Genomic DNA, 23320 nt, shown 5'->3' on the forward strand with positions numbered 1-23320 from the left:
CAAGGTGTGTAAATAGTGTTGAGATTTTAATTCATTCCCCATTGTTAAGTGGCCTGCATGTCTGTTTCACTCACTGACTGTTTGCACGATTATTTTCTGATTTAAAAAAAAGTTGTCTCAGTGTTCCAAGAATTTGCAATATTTGAAGGATCTATGTTAATTAAATGTATGGTTCTTGCGAATCCTTTCAACTTCATGCTCTTCATTAGTCTACTTTGACGTAAAAAATTTGGAAAGTAATGGTTATTAAAACTAAGCGTTTTTGAGTGTTACTCTGCGTTTTAAGACCCAGTGCAGGCTCCATATACCACTTGGTATGCTGAATTCCTTTGCTTGGGCTGGCTAAGGAGTAGTTGACAGCTATTACACAATTTATATGAAGTCACGAGAAGCCAGATTAACACAAAGACAGTCAACAGCCAGCAGGTGAGTTGGTAGCACCACGTTCCTGGGCATTTGCGCCAGCTTCCAACTACGCTGGGAACATGGCGTTCATTCAACTGAGCAAAAGTGAGATCAGCAGCCTTTACATCAAAACGTCTCTCATATTGGAGACGAAACGGTCACAAAAAAGGCTTACGTTGTTTCTGTGCACTCTACGAGAAGAAACCTAATTATCTTCTGGGCCACCTATTCTCTTCCTCATACTATCTTCACTGCTTAGTGAAGTGAGTAAACTCGTGTGTAAACTAAGTTCAAGAATCTGTTTCGCGTATTCTCAGTTGGCTAAACTGATTTGCTTCTCGATACATTTAGTTCTCTAATGTGTTGCTATCAAGGACTCCATTGTCTGAACAACTCAGCATTTCACATGTGTAACTCCAAATAAATGAATGCTGTAGTCCACTTCTGAAGTAATATTCCATGAGCTTTTCAGCTCAGTGGGAGGGAGATTAAAAAGTTACAGAGCAGCATACTTACCACCTCCTCACAGCAGGTTGCATAACTGGCATTCGTTGTCTCTCACCCCTTATGCTACCCCTCTTGCGCATCATGTGAACAGACTCCTTATCTAAGGTAAGAAGCTTTCTAGTTTCACAATTGACAGCTGTTTCAGGGGTCTATTTAGCTTCACATCCATAGGTGTTCCCTGAACGTGTCCCACATGTGACCACCGCGTGGTGCTAGTAGAGCAACAACTGTCTGCCAGACAATGGCTGTACGTCTTCTTAATGTATTCCAAGACCTTACTGGACAGAGAGGGAACGAATCAGTACATAAAAAGCTCCTTTTGTAGGGCCACAGCTCTAGGAGAATGGGAGTAGGTGTTTATGTCAAATGAACGTCGAGAACGTTAGCAGAAATTCTACAGAACATGCTGTTCAAAAGCAATGATATGTCCCACAGGGAAGTCGTTCAGATAATGGAAATCAACTACGCTATACAAGAGAAAATGGTGTGACACGATACTGTTGGTGCGACATACACGATGCTCACCGAGTAGGCAGGCAACACGTCTGTACTAAAATAGAAATGGTTACCTGCTAAACAACTCACGACACTATTACGTTACCACCTAAACTGACGAACTAATCTCTTTCCTTGGTCGACATGTTATTCAAACATTCGTTAAGTAGGCGGTAGAAAAACGACATACATTTTGTTTGCAATGCTGAAGACGGTTGCATTCAGTTAAGTAGCTTGGAATTGGAGAACGGCACAAACTCACGTTTGGCACTGCTGATGGGAACCATAGCTTTGTCACAACTCAAAATTTTGTCAGATTTCCCTCATTTTCAATACTGTCTCGCTCCAGCAGGAATCGGAGGAACAATCCCATTGATGATGTTAATTCCTATGTTGCAAAGGGTACCTACAAACAGGAATTGAATACAGGCATTCATCGTTTTACACGAAGTCATACCATTCAGTTATTTCTGCCGATAACGGCAACAGCTTTTTGAGGGCGGTTACTGTAACAGCGAAGATGCATGTACCCTGAGAATATTCAAAGAATATATTCGAAGCTGAGACAAGAAATATTAGAAACTCTAGAAGTTACAACTACTCAGGACCTTAGCCTTTAATCTGCCAAGAATTTTATTTTCAGTACACAGTTTTATTGTTCAAACGCTCTACCGAGTGTTCCAGGCACGCAGCAGCAACGCTCTCTAACTTTATCGCCCCTTTCTATAGACTTCTGGAACGCGAACTGGTAATAGGGATTGGTCAAACAAATGGACAGCCAGCCAGCTTTTGCCCCCAGACGAAACAGTGCATGCTAAGTTTTGGACATCTCATACTGATGCAAACTTTCAGAAGATGATGCCTACATCTTTGGCTTTTATTAATTTGTTTGAAGCCTAGGGTATCATCGGGAGACTGGGCCTAATGTATGAAGTGGTAATGAAATCCCAATTCAAAAGGTTAAAGAATCTTGAAAGCAAGTTTTGTGACATGATACCAGGTCACTGTAGTAAATACAATCAGTAGCTAGGAATTCCTCCTCAATGGCTCACATGAAGGTGCAATATTAGTCCCAATGGTACTTACACTTCACATCGTGGATGTGCCAGAAATAATATCTAAGAAATTTGGTTACGTTGCTGATTGGATAATAAGAACGAGTAAAATTTGTTAAAATACGGAAGACGTCCTCACATATTATTTGTCTGCACTGACAGTACTTCTGAAAACGGAGGCTTGCAGCTAACATTAGTGAAACGCCACCTCTGACGACGCAGGGAGCACAACATATACGCAATTTGTTGACGCCGTCCACGCCAAGGAGCAGGTGCCTGTCCTAGGAACACCGGGGCTCTGAACAAATGGCTTCTGTCATTCCAGGTGGCTTGCTGTTTTTTGTTGTAAGGCGCAAAGATTTTGTTCTTTCGTGCCAACGTCAGAACTGTAGAACACGAAGATGAAAAAGGGGTTAAAACGACTAAACGGTAAACTCAATTGATGGAGGAAAAGACAGCTTAAAAACAAAGACTGATAAAGGTCTATAAAATACACCATAGAGACAATGGAGGTGCTACACTGAAGATTAAATGTCCTTCGCCATATCGCTACAACAGATCGAGAGTAAAACACGGTCGATAGCCCGCGGCACGCCTGATAACGTAGACGGCAAACGTAAATGAGAACATAAGTGGTTAAGAAAAGTGCATTGTGAACCGTCAGAGACTCAGGATAATGAGTACAAAGTGGTAAGTGATCACCTCTAAACTAAGGACGATGGCTAAGAAGAGAGTGCCCAATACGCAACCCAGCTAAGATGATCTGACGTCAAGAGGGCAGAGGAGGAGGCTGTCCAAGCCACTGGGAGAGCCTTAAAAACCCAGGGATTATTCCTAGAATGGAGGACAACTGGTGATGCCAAAGTGACACCACCTGCTGGCAGACAGGAACAGAGATCATCTGGGAGAATATAAGAACCAGCCGGCTGAGGTACGAGGACTGCAGTCTAGGCAGCAGCGTCAGCAGCCTCATTTCCTGGCAGACTGACCTGAGCAGGAAACCACATGAACATCACAGTGGATCCCTCAGGAGTGAGAAACTGAGTTTTCCTGGACCCGTTGCACCAAGGGATGGGCAGTGTACAGTGGTCAGACTCTGTGCCCTTTAGTCTTCGTGCACAGGACAATGGAAAAGCCTGTGTCACCAGATCTATTCTGGCCTCAGAGGGCGAAGAGCTCTGCTGGAAATACTGAGTAGTGTTGCAAAGGCAGATACGGAAAAACGTTGGTGCAGATGACAACGGCACACCTGATACCACAGTCAGAGCCATCAGCATACAGAAAGGTACTATTAAAAAGTCGCGTGTGTAGGTAGTGGAAGTCAAGGCAATAGAACGAGGCTGCAGTTGTGTCCTTGGGGAGCAAATGAAGGCTAAGGTGAACACAGGCTGCCACAGAAAGCCAAGGTGGAGAAGGGTTCACTCCCACTAGGATAGTTGCAGGTGGTGTAAAGTTCGGCTGCTGGAGCAAGAACTGAAAATGGGCTCCAGGAGGTAACTGAAGAGGAGTGGGCCCGATACTGGCTATCAAAGTAGTCATCGAAGGAGGCATAGGATGGGTGGCCTGGCATGGCGGAAAAACTCCATGTTTATCTCTTGAGGATAACTTTAGTATGACTGGTAATTCAACAGCTTCGGCATACGCGCTGAACTTGGCTAGCATAAAAGGCGCCAGTGGCCAAACAGATGCGACGATGGTGGGTAGTGTTGAGATGGCATACGAAGGACAGACGCACAGATGCGTAAACAAAGCACCAATATTCTAGTTTTTATTGGACAAGGGACCAGTACAAACCGATAAGGGGGGTTCAATCTGCCCCCAGGAAGTATCATTGAGGACATGTCCTACATTGAGGAACTACGTACAGTGGGCTCCCAGGTGGGACACGAGTGAGAACGAACAGTTTCCTATTGAGCATGAGCCACAGGAATTTCGTAGTTTCAACTAACAGAAGAGCAGCAGGCCAAAGTTGAGAATATGGGGGGAGAAATCAACTGCACTGACAGGAACCAACACAAACGGTTTTGTCAGTGGAAAAAACAATACCATTCTCGATGCTCCATGAGTGAAGAAGTTAGAGACGTCGCTCAATGTGAGAGGTTCCTGGAGGACTGCAATGGATAGCAGAATCGTCAACAAAAAGGGAGCCAGAGGTGCTCAGCAGGAGGCAGGCCATTATAGCGTTAATGGCGATAGCAAAGAGGACAACGCTGAGGATGGAAATTGAGGTACACCGTTTTCCTGGATAAAGTTGTCTGACGAGGCACAACCCACATACACCTTGAAAACTCCATCTTCTAAAAATTGCTGAGGTGAACAGGGAAGCTATGTGTAGAATACAGACATACCAGTCCCCCAGCAGGTGTCTTCCACAGAATCGAAAAATATTGCTTGCCAGGGATTTCCACAGAAAGCCCTTCATGGCATAGGTGGACAAAGTGAAGAAATGGTCAACTGGAGAATGGCGCACTCTAAATCCACATTGGGCACTGGGTAGTAAATTGCAGGACTAACCACCACGCCAGGTGGGATGAATCATATGTTCAATAACCTTGCAAACAGCTGCTGAGAGAAATGGGGCAGTAGCTGGAAGAGTGCTTCTCCTTACCCTGCTTATGCTTGGGTGTGACGGTGGCTTCAGTCCAGCATCTCGGAAACCTTCCCTCCACCTAGAGGGGATTGTCCGTATGGAGGATAAAATACTTGCCTGCAAGAGAAGGTGCTGCAACATCTGAATGTTAACATCTTCCAGCCCTGGGAAACAGAATCGGGATTAAGTGAGATTATAGTACAACTCTCTCATAGTAAATCCGGCATTGTAGCCTCAAGATTCTGAAAAAGCAAGGTTATTGTCCAAGCCGCCTCCACTTTTTTCCGATGGAGGAAGGCCGGGTAATATTGCGTAGAGCTCGAAATCTCCACAAAACAAAGCTCCACGAAGTTTAAGATAGAGATAGAGTCCACTATGACATCTGGTACTGTCATCCAGAGATCTGAGAAAGGCCCTTTCTCCCAGATATCCCTACGAGTTTGGCGCAAATGACAGAAGAGCGAGAGGAACTTAGCAAAAACGTAGATGGATTTCATTTACTAATTTTGTCTCTAAGAATGCAGTGGCACTGTGCACGCAACTGTTTACAACAGATGTAGTTTGTCATCGTAGGAGGACAGTTATAAACGCGGAGAGCACGGTTCCGCGCACGAAGTGCCTCGCAGTACGCCTCAGTCCACCAAGGGACCAGGACACAGAGCAGTAGAGAGGAAGTTCGAGGAATGAAATTTTCGGCTGCACTAAGGGTAACCTGCTCATCGCTAGTGCGGAAGTTTGTTCATCGAAGGTCGCCAGCGAGGAGTGAAGCCTCCATTCAGCCTTAGAAAGCTACCAATCAATTTTGCACATATGTAGGGGTATATGTCAGCAAACAGAAAGCACAAAGGAAACAGTTGCTGGAGTACACGTCAGAGAACGGGCCACTCTACAAGCTGTGCAGTGCAGAACGAGGAGTCCAAATAGTGATAGGTGTGTGTGGAGTGGGTGCTCCAATGTTAAGGCGGATGAGGTTGAGTTAATTGTGAATGTCACCAATGACGTCACGCCTCTGTCAGGTTCTTGAAGAGCCCTGAAGGGGCTTCCATTTCATTTCATGTCCCCCGACTCTTACAACTGCCATCTGGTTTCTGTACAAATTGTAAATACTCTTTCGCTCCCTGTATTTTACCCCTGCCACCTTCAGAATTTGAAGGAGAGTATTCCAGTCAACATTATCAAAGGCTTTCTCTAAGTCTACAAATGCTGGAAACGTAGGTTTGCCCTTCTTTAATCTAGCTTCTCAGATAAGTCGTAGGGTCAGTATTGCCTCACTTGTTCCAATATTTCTACGGAAACCACACTGATCTTCCTCGAGGTCGGCTTCTACTAGTTTTTCCATTCGTCTGTAAGGAATTCGCGTTGGTATTTTGCAGCTGTCACTTATTAAACTGATAGTTCGGTAATTTTCACATCTGTCAACACCTTCTTTCTTTAGGATTGCAATTTTTATATTCTTCTTGAAGTCTGAGGGTATTTCGCCTGTTTCATACATCTTGCTCACCAGATGGGAGAGCCAGTCCTGACAAAACTCTACCAAGGCCATCAGTAGTTCCAATGGAATGTTGTCTACTCCGGGGGCCTTGTTTCAACTCAGGTCTTTCAGTGCTCTGTCAAACTCTTCACACAGTATCTTATCTCCCATTTCATCTTCATCTACATCCTCTTAAATTTCCAAAATATTGTACTCATGTACATCGCCCTTGTATAGACCCTCTATATACTCCTTCCACGTTTCTGTTTTCCCTGTTTGCTTAGAACTGTGTTTCCATCTGAGCTCTTGATATTCATACAAGTCGTTTTCTTTTCTCCAATGGTCTCTTTAATTTTCCTATACGCAGTATCTATCTTACCCCTAGTGCGGTAAGCCTCTACACCCTTACACTTCTCCTCTAGCCATGCCTGCTTAGCCATTTTGCACTTCCTGTCGATCTCATTTTTGAGACGTTTGTATTCCTTTTTGCCTGCTTCATTTACAGCATTTTTATATTTTCTCCTTTCATCAATTAAATTCCATATTCCTTTTGTTACCCAAGGATTTCTACTAGCCCTCGTCTTATTACCTACTTGATCCTCTGCTGCCTTCACTACTTTATCCCTCAGAGCTACCCACTCGTCTTCAACCGTATTTCTTTCCCCCATTCCTTTCAGTTGTTCCCATATGCTGTCCCTGAAACTCTGTACAAGCTCTGGTTTAGTCAATTTGTCCAGGTCCCATCTCCTTAAATTGCCACCTTTTTGCAATTTCTTCAGTTTTAATCTACAGTTCATAACCAATAGATTGTGGTCAGACTCCTCATCTGCTTCTGCAAATGTCTTACAATTTAAAACCTGGTTCCTGAATCTCTGTCGTACCATTATATAATCTATCTGAAACCTGCCACTATCTCCAGGCTTCTTCCATGTTTACAGCCTTCTTTTATGATTCTTGAACCAAGTGTTAGCTATGATTAAGTTGTGCTCTGTGCAAAATTTCACCAGACGTCTTCCTCTTTCATTTCTTAGCCCCAATCCATATTCACCTGCTATGGTTCCTTCTCTCCCTTTTCCTACTTTCGACTTCCAGTCACCCATGACTATTACATTTTCGTCTCCCTTCACTACCTGAATAATTTCTTTTATCTGATCATGGAGTTCTTGAATTTCTTCGCCATCTGCTGAGGTAGTTGGCATATAAACTTGTACTACTGTAGTAGGCATGGGCTTCGTGTCTATCTTGGCCACTATAATACGTTCACTATGCTGTTTGTAGCAGCTTACCCGCACTCATATTTTTTTAGTCATTATTAAACCTACTCCTGCATTACCCCTATTTGATTTCGTATTTATAACCCTGTATTCACCTGACCAGAAGTCTTGTTCCTCCTGCCACCGAACTTCACTAAATCCCACTATATCTAACTTTAACATATCCATTTCCCTTTTTAAATTTTCTAACCTACCCGCTCGATTAAGGGATCTGACATTCCACACTCCGATCCATAGAATGCCAGTTTTCTTTCTCCTGATAACGACGTCCTTTTGAGTAGTCCCGGCCCGGAGATCCGAATGGAGGACTATTTTACCTCCGGAATATTTTCCCAAGAGGACGCCATCATCATTTAACCATACAGTAAAGCTGCATGCCCTCGGGAAAAATTGCGGCTGCAATTTCCCTTTGCTTTCAGCCGTTCGCAGTACCAGCACAGCAACGCCGTTTTGGTTAATGTTACAAGGCCAGACCAGTCAATCATCCAGACTGTTGCCCCTGCAACTACTCTTCAGGAACCACACGTTTGTCTGGCCTCTCAACAGATATCCCTCCGTTGTAGTTGCACCTGTTGTGGTTGGCAGGAGAGCCAACCGTGATAGTAAAGGAGGCCGAAATGCTCGCGTTTTAGCTCACGCAGGCTCGCGTGAGGTCTGGAACATGACAAGGGAATTAGAATTGAGAAAAACGGACGTAGCTGGTGGAATACTTAACTTTAATCCATTAATGGAGAACGTCGCTCTTTAAAGTACATGATTCACAATATCAATAATACGGATAATGGCGCCTTGCTGGGTCGTAACAAATAACGTAGCTGAAGGCTATGCTAACTATCGTCTCGGCAAATGAGAGCGTAGAAGTCAGTGAACCATCGCTAGCAAAGTCGGCTGTTCATCTGGAGCGAGTGCTAGGAAGTCTCTCTAGACCTGCCGTGTGGCGGCGCTCGGTCTGCAATCATTGATAGTGGCGACACGCGGGTCCGACGTATACTACCGGACCGCGGCCGATTTAAAGGCTACCACCTAGCAAGTGTGGTGTCTGGCGGTGACACCACAGCACCTACGGTACGGATATCTGTACCGTTGAGGCACGCAAGCGTCCCCACCAACGGCAAGGTCCGTGGTTCATGGGGGGAGGGCCCTGAAGGGTATTGTGTACATTAAAGTCACGAAGTAGCAAAAAGAGGTGAGGGTGTTGGCCACTGCTAACATCAAATGCTGGAGTGATGTCAATAATAGAAAGGGAACAAGTGATGAAAGGAAATTCAGACTGTAACAGCTTGCAGCCAAGTGTTCAGTGAGAGTGATTGAATATGAACGTCAACCAATAGGAGCAGCATGAATCCTTCACGAGATGGAATGTAATCATTGGGAGAGAGGGGGGAGATTAAAGTGGACTGGAAAGAAACGGAAGACGTCGAAGCCATCACAAGGGCAATTTTGTTTCCTCAGGGCAGGGATTCCAAGAGCAGTTTAAATCTTCATTGTTGGATGTAGTGACAAACATTCCACTGGAGGGAAGTCATGACGGATATGGGAGGAGGAATAATGGTGGGTTATCACCTCATGGGCTGCTGAGTGTCAGCCTTCAAAGAATCAATGCTATAGGGCGTAGTGGCTGGAGGATCCTGTTCCATGCAACCTACGAAAGTGTCGGCATCCTCACTGAGTAAGTGTGCAGGTTCCATGGCACGAAAAAGGTTGGCACTGGCAGAACGGAGCTTGGGCAGGTGAGGGTGTCATGTGACGACGCTGCTTATGAGGACCAGCGAGTCAGCGAAAGGAAAGACAGTTTTCCTTGGATATCTGAGCCTTTGCTGTCGGCAGATGAAGTTTCAGATGTCTGTTGGCTTGAAGGATGTTTAAAATCTTCACAGGGCACTTTAGTCCCTGATTTCTAGCCTGCTGGTTGTGTAGCAGGTGATTTCGCCGCCAGAGGTGAAGATGTTGCGAGTTGCAGCTTCGGAGAAGGAGAAGCGGATACTACCGTGACACTAGGCTATTTTACAACTGCGATGCTGCATTTGAGAACGCATGTCCGTGTGGCGATTTCCTTTGAGGAGCGAGGAGTATCGAGATTTATACTTTTAGTAGCAGATGGTGGAAAACACAGCTTTCACTATCCAACAGCTTGTTAACGATAGGTTAAGGCTCTTTTTCCTTCACTCTGATCGCCTTGACAGCTTGCTCACGGGGATACAGAGGAAATTAACGAGATGAGGCAGCATAGTTGATATTGTAATTTATGCAGCAGGGAGAAGGTGGTGGGCAATTGCACTCATGAGCATCCCTACCACAAGTACTACATTCGGCTGTGCTTCGTCAAGATATTTGAGTATGGTTGTAATGTAGACACCAGCAACAGCTGACTGGGCTTGTCATGTGGCACGTGATGAACTACTTAGCTTGCCGTGATCTGACAGAAGCACTACTACATCGGACATGGAACAGTGTGTGTAGGCACTATGGTTTTGTCAACCTGTTTCATTACCTGATGGTCTTCATCCATCCAGATAACACTCGCTGCAGAAAAACCAGAAATATCAGTGGAAGTTCGAAAAATACGTCCCACCGGTGAGAGTATTAAAATCCTAAAGGTAAACTTCAACTAAGTGCCAGAGTTTGAGGTGCTCATCAAAAGCAGTGATGCTCACATTATGGTACGTACAGAAAGCTGGTTCAAATCCGAAATGGTAGATTTTTAGGGAAAATTTAGGTGTACATCGAAAGTATAGCCAAATGACAAATACAGGTCGTGTATTTGTCGCAGTACAGTAACTCAAATCCACAGAGAGAAATTGAAGCTGCATGTGGGTGACTGCACAAGACTGAGTACCACGAGTGGGTATAAAAGGATCCTATCGCCCAACAGACTCCTCTGCTGATGTAACCGAACACTTGAACAAAACTAATTTTCCCAGTTAATTGTTGGATGATTAAAGTCTCCACCACTGATTACAATATGATTGGGGAACTTGTTGAGAAGTGAACTGAGGTTTCGTCTAGTGGTGGGTATGGTAGGGCGTCCTGTGAAAGTTCACTAACAATTACTGTTAACTGACAGTTAAGAACCCTAGTTATGATGGAAATATATTGGATTTAATGCAACGAACATACCTGAATTCTGAGGATACCCACATCGAAACTGGGATCAGTGACCATGGTGGGGTTCTGGCAACAGTGATTATTGAAGTACAGAGGTCAACTAGAGCAGAAAGATAAGTATGTTCTGTAAACTAGATGAAAATGGATGTTGTCATATGTGAATGAGGAACTGGCAACACAAGGCAGGAGCATGTAGAAGAAATATGGCTCAAATTTGAAAGGGTAATTGACCACATGCTGGATAGATGTGTGTCCCACAGAACAGTTCATAATGGGAGATAACCTCCATGGTATAGAAACGCTGTAACGGAACTTTTAAAGGAACATTAGTGCAAAATAGGTCTGAAAGCTTAGGGCTATAGATAGGTGCTGAATGAAATGTTTGAAGGGATCACGCTCTGTTGACAGGCAGTGACTACCGTAGCCAAATATGTGAATGTAGGCTTTCCCGGCGTGTACTGCTGATGAAATCTTCTCGGGCTTCCATCCGGGTATCTGTGTCGAAAACCCGCGACGTTTCGATGAGAACATTTAACGTATATAGAGATGGGCAGCACGAATGGTCACAGGGTTAATTCGTGGGAGAGAGAATGAAAGAACTAATTCTCGAATACAGAAGCTATCCCGAGAAAGTGTTAAAGTTTCAAGAACCGGTTTTAAATGATTACTCTAGGATATACTACCATCCCAATTGCTCACATTGGGATCGTGAGTATATGATTAGAGTAAGTACTGCACGCACAGAGGCATACGAATGATCGTTCTTTCCGTGCTGTATACGTGAATACAAGAGGAAGAAGCTCTAGTAACTGGTACAATGGGACGTAACTTCTGCCATGGACCTCATGATGGATTGCGGAGTATAGATGCAGATGCAGACTTAGACGCTACCACCTTGAAACTCATCTGCATCGTCCTCTTGTTTCCTCCCTTACAAGCCAATCATCTTACTTTTTCTTTTGGCAGTCAAAAACTGGCGGAACTGTTTTCGTAGCTCTATTCTTTTTTGACAAGTTCTCTTTACTTGGGCGTCCTCGCTTTGATTTCTCTTAACGGCTAATAGTCCACCCGCAATTTCCGCTTTTAATTTGCGCAGTGGAATGTGTTGTTCTTGAAGTAACCTGCAGTCCATTAGAGTCACCTGGTGATCACCGCAATTTTAATTGCGTCCTGGAAGCTGTATAAATACTAAATCATCGATGCTATGTAGTATTTCTATAGTTATGATAATTTGTCAATCAAATACCACCAATACAGGTGTTGTAAGGTGCAATGACCCACCTTGGGACTTGCACGTATTGTCTTTGTGGAATGTTCCACCTGTGTCTCACCCTGAGTCTCAATACCAACGAAAGATGAATGCAGAGTAAGACGTTTGTTATCGTACGTATTACTACAATGGATCTCCTGTATCTTCTATTGGACATGCTATTGCTCCTCGTTCTCCAGCCTTCATGTCTTTTCGTTGGGGAGGTCAATCTTTCAGTATATTTACTCCTAATACTCAAGAGAGTACTAAAGAGTGTCACTCATAAAGAAATTGTCGGCGTGCACCTTGAAATTGTGGTTTTCTGTCAATGTGTGGTTTTTTGTAGTTTTCGGGCGCAAACTACAGTGGTCATTAGCGCCCAGACTAAATTATGAATGCACTGTGAGGCACAATGTTAAAGCAGCAACTAAAAAGGACAACACTAATAAAAGGCACATTAACAGGCAAGGAATAATAAAAAACAGCATAATCAAATGTCAGACAGGTTTGTCGAGTGGATAAACGATGAACGCGAGCAGCTGCTTTTGGGTCATCCGCTAAAATTTCTTCCAGAGTACATGGGGGGCTATGATCAAAGCGCAGTGCACTAAAATTTGGACAGGACATTAAAATGTGGCGTACAGTTAGCGATTGCCTACATTGGCAGAACGGCGCCGACGCAGCCGTCAGCAGATGGCGGCGGCTGAACCGGCAGTGTCCAATACGTAACCGGGACAAAACGACCTCCTCCCGCCGAGAAGGGCGTGAAGAGGTTGTCCAAGCCGTGGGGAGAGGTTTCAAGGTCCGAAGCTTGTTTTCAATAAGTGTAGACCAATTGGCATGTCACAGCGATAAAATGCGCTGACAAATGACCCTGCTGAAATCAGATGAAAACACACAACAAGAACCTGTCCGAGGCTGGAGGACCGCAGCTTTGGCGGCGGCATCTGCAACTTCATTCCCAGGGATACCGACATGGCCAGGAACCCACATAAAGGTAACCGGAGAACCATCGTCAGCCAGCTGCTGAAGAGAGCGTTGGATCCGGCGCACGAAAGGGTCAACCGGATACGGATCACTGAGGCTCTGGATGGCGCTCAGGGAATCAGAGCAGATGACATAAGCAGAATGTCGGTGGCGGCGGATGTATAGAACAGCCTGGTAGAGGGCAAAGAGCTCAGTTGTGAAACCGAACAATGGCCATGGCGCCGGTATTTGAAACTGTGTGCCCCGACAATAAAAGAACACCTGACACTGTCATTGGTCTTAGAGCCATCTGTATAAATGAAGTTCGTATTAATGAACTTCGAACGAAGTTCGACAAACCGCGAGAGATATACTGAAGCTGAGGTTACCTCCTTCGGGAACGAGCTGAGGTCAAGGTGAACGCGAACCTGAGCGTAGGGTCAAGGTGGCGTTTGGCTCTCGCCCACTCTAAAGGTTGCAGGGAGTGAATAATTAAGTTGCTGAAGGAGGCAACGAAAGCGAACTCCAGGGTGTAGCAGGGCAGATACATAGAACCCGTATTGACAGTCGAGAGAGTTATCAATAAAGGAACTATAAGACGGCTAGTTGGCCACTGATAATAGCCGACAGGCATACCAACATAGCAGTACATCGCGCTGGGAGGTTAGTGGCAATTCACCGGCTTCAGCATGAAGACTCTCGAAGGGACTAGTATAAAACGCTCCGATCGCAAGACGTAAACCCCGATGTTGTATGGGGTTGAGACGGCGTAAGATGGACGGCCGTAAAGAGGAGTGTACAAAGCTCCCACAATCCAGCTTGGAGCGGACGATCGACCGATATAAGCGAAGTAGGACGGTTCGATCCGCTCCCCACAACGTACCGCTGAGAATATGGAGGGCATTTAGAGAACGGGTACAACTGGCAGCCAAAAAAGACATGTGGAGATAAGTTTCCTGTCAAATGTAAGACCTAAAAATTATCCTGTCTCCACGAATGAGAGAGCAACGGAGCCCAGATTTAAGGACGGTGGGAGAAACTCTTTGTAGCGCCTGCCGTTTCTCGGCAGAAAAACGGAAGCCATTGGCGACACTCCAGGAGTAAAGCTGGTCAAAACAACGCTGAAGACAGCGCTCCAGGAATCATGTACGCTGTGCGCTGCAGTAGATGGTAAAATCGTCCAAGAAAAGGGAGACTAATACATCAGCTGGGAGGCAATCCATTATTGGATTGATCGCTGTGGCGAAGAGAGTGACGCTCAAAAATGAGCAATGTGGCACCCCATTCTCCTAGCGAAAGGCGTCGGACAGCATAGAACCCACAAGTACCCTTATGTGTCGATCGATTAAAAATTCACGAAAAAAAAAAGAGGGAGGCGACCGTGAAATCCCCATGTAAGCATGGTGTGGGTAACGCCCGCCCTCCAAAAGGTGTCTTAAGACTTCTCCAAATCAATGAACACAGCTACTGTCTGGCACTTCCGCAAGAAGTTATTCATAATGAAGGTCGACAAGGTAACCAAATGGTAGTCAGCAGAGAGGCACCTACGAAATCCACATTGTACATCGGTAAGTAGTTTGGTTTGGCTGCTCGAATCTCGACGCCTAAAGTTAACCATTCGTTCCATCACCTTACAGACATAGATGGTAAGCGAGATGGTCGCTATCAATAGGCGGAGAGTTCTTGTCCATTTGTTCAATAGGTTCGTCAGCCATCTTGTTAAGACGGCCGGGAGGGGGAGCTTCCTCCGGCGGTGAACGGCCAGATGTTCGGCTACCAGCGGTGCGGCCAGGCGAAACGGATGACGGCCTGGGGGGGCAACTGCTGGGTGGCGCAGGAGAAGAAACGCGCCGTGGCCGAGAAGGAGAACTGTGCTTCCTATGAGCCTTCTTGGAAGGTTGTTTAGTCGAAGTACTGGTCGATGGCTGGGAGTTCGAGGTACATAGGAAGTCTTCACGGGACGGTTCCTTCTTGAAGGCCCGTGCAGCTGACTTCTGGGTCTTCGACTAGGCAGAAGCTGATGAAGGTTCTTGTGTCTTAGGGGTGACGGGAGGAAGAGGAGACGTTGACCGGGCGATCTTAGCACTGGCCGAACGGACGACCGTAATGCTAAAGGTCAGATAGCATGTCTGTGTCGACACCTACCTAGTAGGCGAAGGAGGGGAGGGGACAGTACTGTATTTCCTTGTTGGGAGCAGCGTGGGCTTCCTACTAACAAATAGCTTGCGAGCAGCCGAGGTGGACACTTTCTCTTTGACCCGAATTTCCTGTAAACAGCATTAATCCTTGTAGATGGGACACTCGCGGGAGGATGCTGCATGGTCACCCTGACAGTTCACACAACAAGGTGACAGACAGACAGTCACCCCCATGGGCGTCCCTGCCACAAGTGACGCATTTATCGGCATTAGAACTAGACTGGCGGGTGTGATTAAAACGACGACACTGGTAGCAGCGAGTAGGTGTCGGGACGTAAGGGCGAACAGAAATAACTTCATAGCCCACTTTGATGCGCGACGGCAGCTGAACACTGTCAAAGGCAAGAAAGCTTGGTTAGTTGGTTGGTTGTGTGGGGTTTATAGGACCAAACAGCAAGGTCATCAGCCCCTTGTTGCAAATGTGGTCCATTGCACTTGTTTGACATCTCAGGAAGGTCAGAACAATAAAAGGGAAGAAGGTGAAAACGTAAAAGGGCAGTCATGTTGTAAATGGTAAAAAACAATATGAGGGAAGTCAGCAAGACAACGAACCCAACACTATGATGAAGCAGCATAGGCAATACCACCTATGACTTAAGACGTGCAACTGCTAGAATGTAGAAGTACCTATGAGAAAAGGAGACTAACCAATCCTTTAAAAAAGGGTAAAACAGAGTAAGAGGGGAAGAAAATATTATCTCTGTCAGGGCGGTGAGTCTGGAATCTCCAAACATGGCTTACAGTGGGAGACACCCAAGCACTCACCGCCCTGCCCCAACACCTTAAAACTGAGAATAAAAACCACTTTCCCGGAGGAAACAGAACCAGAGAGACCATGTGGGAATCGTCAGCCAACATCAGAGGTAAAGTGTGGGTGAGTCTGTACTTAGTACGCAGAGCCAAAAGAAGGGGGCATTCAAGAAAAATGTGGGCTACTGACTGGAAGGCTCCACAACCACAAAGTGGGGGTGACCCATCCCGCAAAAGCCTGGTATGGCCAATGCGGAGACGACACAGTGTGGTCGAGTCTTTCGCGAGAGGTGGAAGGAAGAACACCATGATCCTTGTATCACCTTGATTGCACGAGGTTTATTAGACAGGGGAGAAGCGTCCCAAAAGTTGGCCCATGCCTGTGTGAAGTGGGATTTGATGTGAAGCCGTAAATCCGCTGCAGGAGGGGTTAAAGAAAACGGGGGGTAAGTGACTGCTTCTCCAGCCAAATGATAAGCGAGCTCATTACTCAGGATACCCACATGGCCAGGGACATAAAGGAAGTCAATGGAACAAGCAGCACAGTGAATATCAACGAGATGGTCATGGATGACAGAGACCAAGGGACGACGCAAAAAACATCAGTCAATAGCAAGAAGGCCACTCATTGAGTCGTTACATGAACAAAACACAGTTGTGTTGGGACTGTTTAATAAAAGTAAAGGGCCTGGGAAATTGCCATCAATTACGCAGTAAAAACCCCACATGTAGGTGGCAGCAGGTGATTTTTCGTTCCAACAGGGGACGTGAAAGCATACCCCACATGATCAGCAGATTTTGAGTCATCAGTGTAAAAACGACAGCATCCCGAAACTCCCATTAAGTTAGGCGGAAAAAGGAATGGATCACCATTGGGGGGATGGAATCTTTTGGACGTTGGAGGAGATCAATCCAAATTAGAGGCTGAGGAACTAGCCAAGGGGGGGGGGGTGGTGGAGGGGAGAGAGCGAGGAAGACAGGACAAAGAAGAAAGCTGAAAATCACAGCAAAGAGACGCAAGGCAGAGCCCAACCGGTAAACCCGCCCGAGGGATGGAATGGGGTGGGCGACGTCCATGGTCTCGTAACAGGACAGAATAGGAAGGATGAGAGGGAGGGACAGCGAGTGCTTAAGACACCAGAAGCTGGGACCGCCGAACAGAAAAGGGGGGAGGGGAATCCCAGATTCAACCAGGAGACTATCAACAGAGGTAGTAGGGAAGGCACCGGTGGCCAAATGGATACCACAATAGTGGACTGGATCCAGCACGTGCAGTGTGGAAGGAGCAACTGAACCATAAACTTGACAGCAATAGTCCAAGCGAGACAGAACTAGAGCATGATAAAAATGGAGGATGGGGGAACGGTCTGCACCCGAAGAGGAGTGGGTAAGGAAGTGAAGGACATTGAGTTTACAGAAACATCCTACCCTCTGATGTCGGATATGGGGCAGCCAAATGAGCTTTTTGTGGAAAAGATAACCAAGGAAACGAAACTGTGGGACCATTGGCAATCGTTGTGCATAAAGATAGGGCTCTGGATCGGGGTGGATCATAGTACGGCGGCAGAAGTGGACCACCTGCGATTGTAGAGGAGTAAATTGAAACCCGTGGGAGAGGGTCCATGCAGAGGCACTCCATGTAGCTCCCTGGAGCTGCCGTTCTGCAGATGCCATCGAGGAGGAACTAACCCAAATGCAGAAACCATCCATATACAGGGCAGGGGCAACCAAAGGACTGACTGAGGCCACACGTCCATCGATAGCAATGAGGAAAAGAAGGACACTCAAGACAGAACCCTGTGGGATACCTGTCTCCTGGGTCCGTGGAGAACTAAAAACAGTACCAACTCAAACTCTGAATGACCGATGGAACAGGAACTGGCGGATGAAAATCAGTAGTGGGCCCCAAGACCCTTCTGATGAAGGGTAAGCAAAATGTGATGGCACCAGGCCATGTAATAGGCCTTTAGAAGGTCAAAAAACACTGCAACTAAATGGTGGCGCTGGGAAAAAGCCTGCCGAACTGCAGATTCCAAGTGAAGTAAATGATTGGATGATTGGAGACCGTCCCTCTTGGAAGCCACACTGATAAGGGGACAATAGATCTCGAGACTGGAGGACCGAATTGAGCCGACGGGCTACCATCCATTAAAGTAACTTACAAACAACATTGGTCAGACTAATTGGTCAATAGCTGTCTACAAATAGGGGGTTCTTAACAGGCTTAAGGACAGGAACCACGATGCTATCCCTCCACAGAGAAGGGAAGTCGCCCTGGAGCGGATACAGTTAAACAGCTGGAGGAGATGTTGTCATTGTGGAGCACTGAGATGTTGAAGCAGTTCGTTATGAATGGAATCTGGGCCAGGGGCCGTATCATGAGAAGAAGATAGAACAGAAAGAAATTCCCATTCAGTAAAAGGTTTGTTTTAAGATTCTGACTCACAAGGGGTAAAACATAAGATGAAAGCTTCAGCCACCAGTTTCTGGTGAAGGAAAGCAGCTGGATAGGAGGCTGATGCCAGTGCAAAATGGGTCGCAAGGTAGTCTGCACAAGCTAATGGGTCCGTACAAAGGCCATGTGGGAGGTGAAGGCCTGTGAGGGTGGACTGCCAATGGCAACCTTGGAGAGAGCGAAGTGTAGCCCATACTCGTGACAGAGGGACAGTACTACCAAGGAAAGAAACGAATCGTTCCCAACATATCCACTTGCTCTGTTTCATTCAATAACGTGCTTTAGCGCAGAGGCGTTTAAAGGTAGTAAGTCTGGCTACGGATGGGTGCCCCTTAAGGTGTTGCAAAGCTCGACAGCGATCACGGATTGCAATGGCAATGGCTGTACTCCACCATGGGACTTGCCGGCGACTTAATGGCCCAGATGAACGCGGGACAGCAGGGCTAGCAGCGCGAACAATCGCGTCAGACACGTCATGTAGGATGTCATCAATACAACCCGACAAAGAGGGAGAAAACAAGACCTGTTTAGTTTATAGAGGCCAATCGGTGCGTTGGAAACACCAACAAGGTAACGTGTCATTTGGGGAGCGGGAAGGGAGAGAGATAATCAACTGGAAATGGTCACTATCACAAAGGTCGTCATTTGGCGACCAGTGTAATGAACGGAGGAGAGAGTGCAAAGAAAAGAGAAAGATCAATGGCATAAAAGGTATCATGACCGGCACTGACATGAGTAGGAGAGGCATCATCAAGAAGGCACAAGTCGTGGTCTGCAATAAACTGGTCTATGAGAAGACCTCGTCTAGATGGAAAGGCACTGCCTCACAAGGGATGATGAGCATTAAAATCCCCAAAAAGGAAGAAGGGAAGACGATGTTGCTGAAGGAGGGCAGTTAAGGCAGCAGGTGTAAGAGTCCTGTCAGGAGGGAGGTAAAGATTGGAAACCGTGACCTCAGAGTCTAGGTGTACCCTAACAGCAACAGCTTCCAATATAGTTTGAAGAGGAATCCACCTGCTAGCAATGTCTGTACGGACCAACGTACAAACGCCACCAGAAGCCCGTGAGGGTCCGACCCGATTTCGACAGAAAACACTGAACTGACAGAGGGTCTGTGAGTGATCATCAGTAAAATGAGATTCCTGTAGAACCACACAAGCTGCAGAGTAAGACGAAATAAGGGATTTCAATTCTTGAAGGTGATGGTAGTATCCATTACAGTTCCATTGGATAACCACTGAACAATGATTTCAATGGAGGTTGAACAGGCTAAAGCCAGTCATACCACCCAGTCACCATCTGGCACTGACAAGGAGGGGGCGACATCCATGAACGACAGAATCCGGATGGGACCTCTGCTGATTGGTTGGTTGGGTGTGGGATTGAAGGGACCAGACTCCTGAGGTCATCGGTCCCTTGTTCCACGATAAAATCACACGAAATAAAAACTGTCAGTCGTTAAAAACGGAGAACTGAGACAAGGGACGACACAATACGAGAAAGACAGACAAAGACCAGACAAACGGAACTAAAATCACACCGAGTGTGAAGGTGGTTGGCCGACCATGAAAATAAGGAAAAGCCAACCACCAAATGACATTAAAACCCACAGTTTAAAACCACAGGCGAAAGGCCCAAGTCAATACAGGAAAGAAAAGGACAAACACTCAAATCATACGATAAAAACCCCCCGAATAAAACTCAACACGAGGACCTCTGCTGACACCAGAGGCTCTTTATCTCGGACTTTTGTTTCTTCTTTTCTCTTTGAGATCTAGGAGGGCCGTGTGGCATAAAGGAGCAAGCTGCTGCAATATCGCGAACAGAAAGACCGGGCAACCTGGGGGCCGACAGACCGGGGCTCTCGCGGTCGTCACGATGCAGCAGACCTTTGGCCTGGAAGGTGCTGGGAAGGGGCATCCTGAATAGGCGCCTTGACCGGCAGACGCCGAAGGAGTGGGACACTTTTCCGGCTGGAGAGGGGAGCACCGCCCAGAGAAGAAAGTGCTGGAGCTGCAGGGGAGGGGGGAGGCGAGGGGTCCGAGATGGGGGTGAGGAAGGGGTGAAGATGAAACCAAAGCATAACTAGATGTCATGGACACAGGCTGAAGACCTGGATACTTCTTACGGGCCTCTGTGTAGGTTAATCAATCGAGGGACTTATACTCCTGTATCTTCTTTTCCTTCTTATATACTGGGCAATCGGGTGAACGTGGAGAATGACTACCATGACAATTTACACACACAGGAGGGGTAACACATGGAGTGGACGTCCACAGTCACCACAGAGAGGGGCCTGTGAACAGCAGGAAGACGTGTCCAAAACGCAAGCTCATAGGTGGTGGGAAGTACGGCTTCACATCACATCGATAAAACATAATCTTAACTTTTTCAGGCAGGGTATCCCCTTCAGGGTCCAAGATAAAGGCACCAGTATCAATACGACTGTCTTTAGAACCCTTCTGAACACGCCGAACAATCTGAACACCCCGCCATCCGAGATTGTCCCGAAGTACCTCATCAGTTTGAAGGATGAGGACCGTGTGAAAAATACACATTGATCCAAGATGGGTACAGGCACAAAGGGCCATAGATTGGGCAAGTGAAGCAATTTTGATCAGCAACAAACCTGACCTCATCTTGATCAGGGAGTCCACTTCACCAAAATTGTCTTCCATGTGTTACACAAAATATAAAGTTGGTATTGGTGAAAGTATCCCCATCAGTCCTGGTGCAAACTGGATAACGGGGGAAGTGCTTCGCCAGTAGCCAACGGGCCTGACCCTCTTCCCAGGGGGTAGTCATGGAAGGGAAGGCCGAAGCGGGCAAGAGAAGAAGCACTTTAAGAATCAGTTCTACGCTGAGAGACAGCTGCAGAAGAACAGCCAGAGTTCTGGACCCATATGCATTTCATTTGCATAGCGTCCGCCCTGATACCACCAACTCAGATCAGGGGCTCTTCTCACAGGTGCCACCTAACCACAGCAAGGGCCATCTGGCATGGCCGACATTGCCAGGAGTTCCGATGCTCCAGCATGACGAGCAACCACTCCAAGGCATGCATGAGGAGGTCACAGCTCAGGTATCAGAAGTGTAATCCCTGTGTGTTCAGGGGGCTCAACCAAAAGGGTACATAGCGACCCCACCACATGGGCTGGCTACCGTGCTGGCTATGCAACCTAGTATCAGACAACGACGTAAAAGAGAAGGTGGAATGTACTAGGAGACACTAGGTAAGGTGCTCTTCCCCAAATGGTTCACACTATGGAGCAAAAATTTAGGAATGGGGGTCAAACCCCAGAGGGGGACCAGGGAATGCCAATAGGAGGAGCTGATTATGCAACAAAGCCAAATTGTAAAACCAACAGAACCAGGAGGTTAGCAGGGGCCAACTTAAGCAAGGACGCCAAGAGAGGGAGAGGAGAGGGCGAGGGGAAAGAAACAAGGAGGGGAAAGGAGGGGAAGGAAAAGGAAATGCAGCCCTGGAGAGAAAGAAGGCTGCAATAGCTCAGGGCCCCTTGCTCGCCACACACGTATCCACAAAAAAGTTGTGGACCCCATAGGGGGGCAAGAAAACTGTCTGGGTCATTACAAGGTCATAGTCGACCTTTTTCATGACCCTATGGACAGCTGTCACGCTCTGCTCAGCGAGGAAAGACTGAATCTCCTCGTCAATCAATCCATCAAGTGATCTAGTAGATACCACACCACGAGATGAATTCAAAGTGCAGTGAGCCCCCACCTGGACAGGGAACGTGTACAGGAGTGTGTCGCGAAAGAGTTTTTGTGCCTGAAAGGCGCTCTCAGTTTCCAACAACAAGGTACAGTTACGCATCCTGGTGCAAGACTTGTCAGATCCACCTATGACATCTACGCAATTATGAATAACGAAGGGGTTGACAGATGAAAAATCTTTTCCATCATCAGATCTAGAAACTACGAGAAACTTTGGGGCAGGCGGCAGTACTTTTGTCACTGGTGGCCGGTCATGTTTCCGTTTTTATGGCAGAAGTCGAGAGAGGAGAAGGAGAAGAAGAAGAATTCATTGCGGATGAATCCCCTATGATTGCCACCATTTCAGATGGCGTGCTCCTTCCTTGTTGGGACCCTCCCAGAGGGTGCTCCTGCCTTAGGTGAATGTTTACACCTCAGGTCACACTTCCCGAGAAACGGACTGAGGGAACAATCGGCATAGTCAGAAGGTGTCAGCTCAGGCGATCATCCCTACCCGGGCCTGGCCTTTACCAGGGGGTACGTGTGAACCTTACGTGCCTACCCAGGGCGTACGGAATTACGCATTACGCCGTCACCAGCTATGCGTGTGAATGCGTGGGTCGGCCTTCAGGCACGCACAGGGAGGAAAGAAGAATAGAAAAAAAGGGAGAGAGGGAGAGAAAGGACAGACTGTTTTAAACGCTGAGCTGGAGACAATAGGGCGGACAAAAAGGTATGGAGGAGGCAGGGAGGGAGGAGAAGTCGAGGATGAGGAAGAGGAGGAGGAGAAGAAGTCGAGGAAGGGAAGGGCAAGTCGAGGAAGAGGAGGAGGAGGAGGAGGAGGAGGAGGAGAAGGTGATGATGAGGAGGAGAAGGAGGAGAAGGCGAGAAATAGGAGGAGGAGGAGGAGGAGAATGCAAGGAAAAAAGGAAGGAATACAGTGATGGAGGGAGAAGGACAAAGGAAGGAAAAACAAAGGAAGGAAAACAAAGGAATGAAAAGGAATGGAAGGAAAAAGAAATGAAAGAAAAACAAAGAAAGGGAGGAAGATACCAGAATAATCCAAAAACAAAAATGACATCAAAT

This window comes from Schistocerca gregaria, unplaced genomic scaffold, assembly GCF_023897955.1.
Source record: "Schistocerca gregaria isolate iqSchGreg1 unplaced genomic scaffold, iqSchGreg1.2 ptg000455l, whole genome shotgun sequence".
NCBI lineage: Eukaryota > Metazoa > Arthropoda > Insecta > Orthoptera > Acrididae > Schistocerca > Schistocerca gregaria.